Genomic DNA, 9,084 nt, shown 5'->3' with positions numbered 1-9,084 from the left:
GGAAGACAGAGCAAGACTCCATCTCAAAAACAAAACCCGGTGTGGTGGCTCATGCCTGTAATCTCAGCACTTTGGGAGGCCAAGGTGAATGGATCACCTGAGGTCAGGAGTTCAAGAGCAGCCTGACCAACATGCAGAAACCCTATTTCTACTAAAAATACAAAATTAGGCAAACAAGGTGGTGCATGCCTGTAATCCCAGCTACTTGGGAGGCTGAGTCAGGGGAACTGCTTCAACCTGGGAAGCAGAAGTTGCAGTGAGCTGAGATTGCATGCCAGCATGGACAAGAAGAAGGAAACTCTGTCTCAAAAATAAGAATAATTGATAGGCATAGTGCACAAGACAATGTCAGGTGACACCTGCGCCACAACTTAATACTACTTTGAGTCCAGACAGACAACGTAGGTCTCTGTGCCTCAGTTTTCCCACCTGTCAGATAGGAATCATATGAGGATGCTCTCCTAAGATGATGCTCGAGGCTAAATAATGTTACCCACAAATGAGCCTAGACAAGCACCTCCTGCATTTTAAATACTCTTCCCTTTTGGCTGTTGTCATTACTGTTATTATTTTACTAACTAGAGTGCTTTCTAGCCTGCAAAATAAGGATCTGAAGTTTGTGCACAAGACCATTACTCCTTACCAACTGATTAATAACCTCAATTTTTCTTTTTCTTTTCTTTCTGGTTTTTTTTTTTTTTTTTTTTGGTCTGGGAGAAAGAGGTGGAGAGGCAACTTTCCATATACATTTATATATATATGTACATATATATGTTTGTATGTGCATATATATATATATAATTGCATTTTAGGTTTTGGGGTACATGTGAAGAACATGCAATATTGTTGCATAGGTACATACGTGGCAATGTGGTTTGCTGCCTTCCTCCCCATCACCTATATCTGACATTTCTCCCTATGTTATCCCTCCCCAACTCCCCACCCCATGCTGTCCCTCCACTAGTTTCCCACCACATACCCCAGGGTATCATGTTTCCCTCCCTGTGCCCATGTGTTCTCATTGTTCAACACCCACCTATAAGTAAGAACATGAAGGGTTTGATTTTCTGTTCTTGTGTCAGTTTGGTAAGAATGATGGTTTCCAGGTTCATCCATGTCCCTACAAACATCTTTTTTATGCCTGCATAGTATTCCATGTTGTATATGTGCCACAATTTCCCTGTCCAGTCTACCATAGATGGGCATTTGGGTTGTTTCCAAGACTTCATTATTGTAAAGAGTGCAAAAATTAACATTCGTGTGCATGTGTCCTTATAGTAGAACGACTTATAATCCTTTGGATATGTACCCAGCGATGGAATTGCTGGGTCAAATTGAATTTCTATTTCTAGGTCCTTAAGGAATCGCCAGTCTTCCACAATGGTTGAACTAATTTTCACTCCCACCAACAATGTAAAAGTGTTTCTATTTCTCCACATTTTCTCCAGAATCTGTTGTCTCCAGGTTTTTTAATGATTGCCATTCTAATTGACAGGAGATGGTGTCTCAATGTAGTTTTGATTTGCATTTCTCTAATGACCAATGATGATGAAGATTTTTCATATGTTTGTTGGCCTCATGTATGTCTTCTTTTGTAAAGTGTCTGTTCATATCTTTCACTCACTTTTGAATGGGCTTGTTTGTTTCTTTCTTGTAAATCTGTTTTAGTTCTTTGCAGATTCTGGTTATTAGCCCTTTATCAGATGGGTAGATTACAAAAATTTTTTCCCATTCTGTTGGTTGCCAGTTCACCCTAATGATGGTTTCTTTTGCTGTGCAGAAGCTGTGGAGTTTGATTAGGTCCCATTTGTCTATTTTGTTTTTTGTTGCCAATGCTTTTGGTGTTTTAGTCATGAAGTCCTTGCCTATGCCTATATCCTAAATGGTTTTGTGTAGGGTTTCTTCTAGGATTTTTATGGTGTTAGGTCTTATGTTTAAGTCTTTAATCCGTCTGGTGTTAATTTCAGTGTAAGCTGTCAGGAAGAGGTTTAGTTTCTGCTTTCTGCACGGGACTAGCCAGTCTTCTCAACACCATTCATTAAACAGGGAATCCATTTCCCATTGCTTATTTTTGTGAGGTTTGTCAAAGATCAGATGGTTGTAGATGTGTGGCCTTGCCTCTGAGGCCTCTGTTCTGTTCCATTGGTCTATATCTCTGTTATGGTACCAGTACCATGCTCTTTTGATTACTGTAGGCTTGTAGTATAGTTTGAAGTCAGGTAGTGTGATGCCTCCAGCTTTGTTCTTTTTGCCTAGATTTGACTTGGCTATGTGGGCTTTCTTTTGGTTCCATATGAAGTTTAAGGTGGTTTTTTTCCTGTTCTGCGAAGAAGGCCCTTGGTGGCTTGATAGGGATAGTGTTGAATCTATAGATTACTTTGGGCAGTATGGCCATTTTCATGATACCGAATCTTCCTAAGGAATACCATGGAATGTTTCTCCATCTGTTTGTGTCCTCTCTTATTTTGTTGAGCAGTGGTTTGTAGGTCTCCTTGAAGAGGTCTTTAAATTCCTTGTTACTTTTATTCCTAGGCATTTTATTCTCTTGGTAGCAATTGTGAATGGCAGTTCATTCTTGATTTGGCTCTCTTTAAGTCTGTTATTGGTGTATAGGAATGCTTGTGATTTTTGTGCATTAATTTTTTATCCTGAGACTTTGCTGAAGTTGCTTATCAGTTTCAGGAGATTGTGGGCTGAGACGATGGGGTCTTCTAGATATACAATCATGTCGTCCGCAAAGAGAGAAAATTTGACTTCCTCCTTTCCTATTTGAATACGGTTTATTTTTTTTTCTTGCCTAATTGCTCTGGGTAGAACTTCCAGTACTATATTGAATAGGAGTGATGAGAGAGGACATCCTTGTCTAGTGCCAGATTTCAAAGGTAATGCTTCCAGTTTTTGCCTATTCATTGTGATACTGGCTGTGGGTTTGTCATAAATAGCTTTTATTATTTTGAGATAAGTTCTGTCAATACCTAGTTTATTGAGAGTTTTGCCTTCTCTGCATCTATGGAGATAATCCTGTGGTTTTTGTGTTTGGTTCTGTTTATGTGGAGAATTGTGTTTATAGACTTGTGTATGGTGAACCAGCCTTACATTCCAGGATGAATTTTCTTTCCTTTTCTTTTCTTTTTTTTTTTGAGACAGAGTCTCACTCCCCCTCCAAGGCTCAAGTTATTTTCCTGCTCAGTCTCACGAGTAACTGAGATTACAGGCACCCACCACTAGGCCTGACTAATTTTTGTATTTTTTTTTCATAGAGACGGGCTTTCACCATGTTAGCCAGGCTGGTTTCAAACTCCTGATCTCAGGTGATCCACCCACGTCAGTCCCCCAAAGTGCTGGGATTATGGGCGTGTGCCACCACCCCATCGCACAACCCCAGTTTTTTTGTACCAACTTTGATTACAGAAATTGGCATGACTCCCAGATTCCCATAATGCAAATTGTCCTCCCAATTATAACTGCTAGTTTGTTTTCATTTAAGAAAAACAAGACAAACAGAAATTGAAATGCTGGTCATTTCTGTTGACAAAAAGATAAGAATGGCCGGATGCAGTGGCTGATGCCTGCAATTTCAGCAATTTGAGAGGCTGAGGTGGGAAGATCACTTGAAGCCAGGAGTTCGAGACCAGCCTGACCAACACGGTGAATTCTCCTCTCTACTAAAAATACAAAAATGAGCAAGGCAGGGTGGCATGTGCCTGTAGTTTCATCTACTCAGGAGGCTGAGGCAGGAGAATCGCCCAACCCAGGAGGCGGAGGTTGCAATGAACAAAGATCATGCCACTGCACTCCAGCCTGGGAAACAAGATCAGAGCGCCATCTCAAAAAACAAAAAAATGTAATGTGACTGCTATTTTCTTGTTGTAATCACAGAATTCATGTGGAAAAGCTAAGCAATATGAAAAAATACAGAGTTAAAGTTATAAAAAATTACCCCACATTAGATCAGCAAACTTTTTTTTTTTTCCTCTTGAGACAGACTAGGTCTTGCTATGGCCCAGCGGGTGGGCAGTGGCACAATCACAGATGCCTGCATCCTCGACCTCCTGGGCTCACTCTGTGCTCCTGCCTCCCAAGGAGCTGGGACTACAGGTACACACCCCTACACCAAGCTATTTTTTTTAATTTTTTTTGTAGAGGTGAAGTTTCACTGTGTTGCCCGGGCTGGTCTTGAATTCTTGGTCTCAAGTGATCCTCCCGCCTCAGCCTTCCAAAGTGCTGGGATTACAGGCATGACCTTATCTGGAGACTGGGTCTTTACAGAGGTTATCAAGTTAAAATGGGTCATGATGGTGGGGCCCTGATCCCATATAACTGGTGTCCTCACTAAAAGGGAAATTTGTTGCCAGTAAAAGAAAAAGAAAGAGTAAAATATTTTTTTTTTGAGACAGTCTTGTTCTGTTACCCAGGCTTGAGTGTAGTGATGTGATCATAGCTCAATGCAGCATCAATCTCCTGGGTTCAAATGATCCTTCCACCTCAGCTTCCTGAGTAGCTGGGACTACAGGTGTGTTCCACCATGCCCAGCTAATTTTCTGTATTTTATGTAGAGATGGTATCTCACTATGTTTCCCAGGCTAAACTTGAACTTCTAGGCTCAAGCAATCCTGTCTCGGCCTCCCAAAGTGCTGGGATTATAGGTGTGAGCCACTGTGCCTGCCCAAAAATAAATTTTCACACAGAGACAAACATGCATAGAAGGACAATGGCCACTATAAGTCAAGGGATGCCTGCTGTCCCAGAGCCTCCAGAGAGAGCCTGGCCTGCAGACACCGAACTACACTTCCGGCCTCCCAATTGGGAGACAATAAATTTTTGTTTTATTTATTGATTTATTGAAACAGGGTCTCGCTCTGTCACCCAGGCTGGAGTGCAGTGGCATGACCTCAGCTCACTGCAGCCTCATTCTCCCTGGTTCAAGAAATCCTCCCACCTCAGCCTCCAGAGTAGCTTGAGATCACAGGAACATGCAACCATGCCTGGCTAATTTTTTTTTCTGAGATAGATTCTTGCTCTGTCCCTCAGTCTGGAATAAATTGGTGTGATCTCAGCTTACTGCAACCTCCACCTTCTGGGATCAAGCATTTCTCCTGCCTCAGCCTCCTGAGTACCTAGGATTACAGAGGCGCACCACCACACCCAGCTAATTTTTGTATTTTTTGTAGAGAGGGTTTCACCATGTTGACCACGCTGGTCTCGAACTCCTGACATCATGATTTGCCTACCTCAGCCTCCCAAAGTCATAGGATTACAGGTGTTAGCCACCACTCCCGGCCTTGTATTCTTTCAGTAGAGATGGAGTTTCATCCTATTGGCCTGGCCAGTCTCGATCTCCTTACCTCAAGATATCCTCTCATCCTCCCCAAAGTAAAGGGATTACAGACATGAGCCATCATGCCCTTGGTCATTCATGAATGTGTAATTAGGTTTTGTCCAGGATCAGAGGCTCGTGCATGTAATTCCAGCACTTTGGAAAACTGAGAAGGGAGGGTCCCTTGATGCCCAAAGTTTGAGGACAGCCTGGCCAACACGGTGAGGTCCCATCTCCACACACACACAAATATTAGTTGAGCATGGTGGCATGCACCTGTAATCCCAACTACTCAGGAGGCTTAGGTGATAGGATTGCTTAAGCATGGGAATAATAGTCTGCAGTGAGCTATGATTGTACCACTGCACTGTAGCCTGGACAACACAGGAAGTCCCTCTCTGTCTCTAAAAAAAAAAGGCATTGTTTGATTTTGTGTTTCTGTTGTTACTGTTGTTTTTTGAGATGGAGTCTCACGCTCTGCCCAGGCTGGAATGCAATGGTTCAATCTCGGCTCACTACAACCTCCACCTCCTGTATTGAAGTGATTCTCCAACCTGAGCCTCCCGAGTAGCTGCGATTACAGGTTTGCAGCACTACCCTAGGCTCATTTTTATACTTTTAGTTGAGATGGGGTTTCACCATGTTGGCCAGGCTGGTCTGAAACTCCTGACCTCAGGACATCCACCCGCCTTGGCCTCCCCAAGTGCTAGAATTACAGATGTGGGTCACTGAGCCCAGTCAATTTCATGTTTTGGCTGGGTTGGGTCTGGTAGGTGTATGGTTAATGAACCAGGTCTTAATTTTTCTAGGCTACCGGGGGCTTGGGCACGCACTGACAGCAATGTCGTGGGTGGTGACATTGGCTTCAAACGTGGATGAAAACAAGATCTGGTCTCCTTTTTTTACCCAGACGGTGTTGACCAGCTGACCTAGGAGATAAAAGAACTGGTATATGAGGCCATGTGTACATCCTGGGAAAGGGGATGCCAACCGCTGGGACCCCAGCCCCCCTGCCACCAACCAGCTCACCCGGCCAGTGGCTCTTCCATGTTTGTTACAGCTTTTGAGAGGTTCACTATTCAAAGGAGGATGAATAGTGGGTTTTCAAGAAAACCCATAGCCAGACATGGTGGTTCACGCCTGTAATCCCAGCACTTTAGGAAACCTAGGTGAAAGGATCACTGGAGGTCAGGAGTTCGAGGCCATCACGACCAACATAGTGAAATCCCATCTCTACCAAAAATACATAAATTAGCCAGGTGTGGTGGCATATGCCTGTAGTCCAGCTACTCGAGAGACTGAGGGCTGAGAATCCCGGGAGGTGGAGATTGCAGTGAGTAGAGACCACACCATCGTACTCCATCCTGGGTGACAGAGTGAGACTCCATCTAAAAAATAAAAGAAAAAATAAAGTGAGAAAACCAGGCATGGGGGTGCATGTCTGTAATCCCAGCACTTTGGGAGGCTGAGCTGGACAGATCACTTGAGGTCAGGAGTTCAAGATCAGCCTGGCTAACACGGCAAAATCTTGTCTCTGCTAAAAATACGAAAATGAACCAGGCATGGTTGCGTGTGCCTGTGATCCAAGCTACTAAGGAGGCTGAGGCAGGAGAATTGCTTGAACCCGGAGGTGTAAATTGCAGTTAGACGAGATTTCACCACTGCACTGCAGCCTGAGGGACAGAGCAAGACTCCTCTTTAAAAAAAAAATCAGAGAAGACCGAGATATCCGCAGATAATGCACCGTGTCACTTTCCCTGTGCACTTTTCCTGACTCTTGGTAGACAGTTCCTAACATCACCATGAGATCCTGGTGAAGGAAGGGTGGATACTGAGGTTGCTACAGTTTTATGAACCATTTTTCCCCAGAGAGAGGTGGTCATCCTCTGTCAGATTCCTTTGAGTGTTTTGCCAACCCCTGCTGTGGGAGGTTTACCCTCAGGGCACTCCTCCATGAAGCCACCAGGTGACGCCATTGCCGTATAAATGAAACAAACTGACCCGACATTAGAAAATGGTGTTCTACTTTCTTTGAGCTGAGTGGGGTGGGTCAAACCTGTAATCCCAGCACTTAGGGAGGCTGAGGTGAATAGATCACTTGAGTCCAGGAGTTCGAGTCCAGCCTGAAAACATGGTGAAACCCTGTCTGTTTTAAAAATACAAAAATCAGCCAGGCATAGTGATGCACACCTGTCATCCTAGCTACTCAGGAGGCTGAGACAGCAGAATCGGTTGGGAAGCAGAGGTTGCAGGGAGCCAAGTTCGTGACTCTGCACTCCAGCCTGGGTAACAGAGTGAGACTCCATCTCCAAAAAAAAAAAATGTGTTCCTAAGGACTGAGATGGGAAATTGAGGCATGCAGCCTGGAGTTGGGGTGGGGCTTGGTGAGAGAATGGGTTCAAGTAACCTGTGAAGGACTCTCAGAAAGTCAGAGCATCATAAAAATCATTTATTCTACCTCCCACTTCCACATTTTCCAGATATAGAAACCAAAGCTGAGAGGCAGGCGGATATGTATCCCAAAAGCACCACGTTGGTAGGGAGCAGGGTTGCCAGAGAAAACACAGGACATCCAGTTAAGTGAGAGTTTCAAACTCTCAGTGTATGTCTCAAATAATGCACAAGACTTAAACTAAAACTTTATTTACTTTTTGTCTTCAAAGGTAACTGGGCATCTGTATGATGATTTGCTAAGTCTTACAACCCTCGTGAGGGTAAAATGAAGATTAGAAAGATACTTAAATGTAATAAGCAAACATGCAAAATGAGGGCAACTCTTTCCCATTTTGCAGACAAGGGAACTGCACGTTAGGGATGGGACTTGCCCCAAAGCCACCCTCACAATCCTCAGAGTCAGGATTTGAATCCAGTCCTTATTCCAGAGGTCTCAACTTTACTGTTGTGGCCAGGAACAGCTCCCAGTCCCACTCGTGTGTGTGCATGTTCTTTCTTGAATATGACTCTCTCCCCATCGTGTAAGTGGGTTGTTCCCCTCCCTGACATTGACGGACTCCGTCTTCAGCAGGCGTCTCCTGACCCAGCAGACCCCCTTGAGCCCAGATCCCTGGGACCCGGTGGCTGTCCTTATCACATTCCTTGACTCCGCATCTTAGGATCCAAGTCTGACCCTCTTCAGGATCTGCAGCTGTGTTACAGAAAAGGGGACCCGATCCAGACCACAAGGGAGGGTCCTTGGATCTCGTGTAAGAAGCAATTCAGCATGAGTGTGTAAAGTGAAAGCACAATTGTTTGTTTTTTTGCTTTTTTTGTTGTTTTGTTTTGTTTTGGTTTTGAGATGGAGTCTTTGTTGCCCAGGCTACATAGAGAGTAGCGGTGTGATCTTGGCTCAGTACGACCTACACCTCCTGGGTTCGAGAGATTTTCCTGCTTCAGCCTCCTGAGTAACTGGGATCACAGGTGCATGTCACCACACCTGGCTAATTTTTATATTTCTAGTAGAGATAGCATTTCACCATGTTGGCCAGACTGATCTAAAACTCTTGACCTCAGGTGATCCACCTGCCTCAGCCTCCCAAAGTGCTGAGATTACAAATGTGAGCCACAGTGTAAGTTTATTCTTTCCTTAAAAAGCAAGTTTTTTAAGAAGATGAAGATGAAATAGCTACTCCATAGAGCAGCCCAGAGGGCGCTGGTGCCCATCTTTAGGGTCATTTCTTCCTGACATGCTAAATGAGGGCTAGACTATTCATGACTCCCCTTTTATAGATCTTATAGGGAAACTTTCTGATGTTGCCATGGCATTTTTA

Source organism: Callithrix jacchus, chromosome 9, assembly GCF_049354715.1.
Source record: "Callithrix jacchus isolate 240 chromosome 9, calJac240_pri, whole genome shotgun sequence".
Classification (NCBI taxonomy): domain Eukaryota; kingdom Metazoa; phylum Chordata; class Mammalia; order Primates; family Cebidae; genus Callithrix; species Callithrix jacchus.
Note: the sequence above shows the minus strand (reverse complement) of the source record.